Source organism: Lithobates pipiens, unplaced genomic scaffold (assembly GCF_037356315.1).
Source record: "Lithobates pipiens isolate NorthernLeopardFrog02 unplaced genomic scaffold, aLitPip1_a1.2 Scaffold_22, whole genome shotgun sequence".
Taxonomy (NCBI): domain Eukaryota; kingdom Metazoa; phylum Chordata; class Amphibia; order Anura; family Ranidae; genus Lithobates; species Lithobates pipiens.
In genome coordinates, this window is record NW_027507784.1 from 22,308,793 (window position 1) to 22,309,618 (window position 826).

The 826-nt window shown below is 35.5% G+C and overlaps 1 pseudogene; it reads left to right on the forward strand.

Annotated features, from left to right (window-relative positions):
• Window positions 1-744: 744 nt before the first annotated feature.
• LOC143925788 (U2 spliceosomal RNA) lies at window positions 745-826 on the forward strand (annotated as a pseudogene).

The following is an 826-nucleotide window of genomic DNA, read 5'->3' on the forward strand; positions in this document are numbered from 1 at the left end:
GCCGCCAGCATAAAAAAAGTGATCTCTGCACCAAAAATTGAATATATAGATTAATAGGAATGCGGCGCTACCTAAAAGTGCTAAACCTATATGTGAATAATAATCCCAAAATAAGTGTAAATCAAATATTATCCACTGAGTGTAACATAAATACGAGAAATAAATCAATATAAATAATCCAAATAAAAATCCGCGTGCAAACAATAAATGTGCAACAATTTGTGAATGAAAGTCCGTGGAGAATTAATCAATTAATTAAATAATCTGCATAAATAATCCAAATGTAAACAAGCGTATAGAGATTATATGTATAAAAATATATATAGAAAATCTATAAGGTGAAAATACGTGGAATAACAAATATAGTGATTATTTAGACAATCAATATACACACGTGATAGTCCATAAATAAGGTGCACTGATGGCTGATGAAATTGCAAAATATATAAATAAAGTTCATGCATAAAGATGTGAAAACCGATTCCCAAGAGTGGCAAATCACTGCAAACTTCAGTGCTTAATGGGTGCACCACCTATTTCCCCCAGCCTCTCACCTCCAATATCTGGTAAATAGGCACTGTGTAAAGGGATAATTGCTGGCTTCTTATTCATTCACACTGCTCCACCGCTGTTTGTATTTCACTGTGAGGCTATGTGTTATATGCCCTCCCAATAGCTCCAGGATATCCAAGCCATAAAGAGTGGAAAAACACAGAGGGCTTTCATGTGTAGTAACTTCGCTATATCGCTTCTCGGCCTTTTGGCTAAGATCAAGTGTAGTATCTGTTCTTATCAGTTGCCAATAGGTGGCGCTTGTTTACCGTCC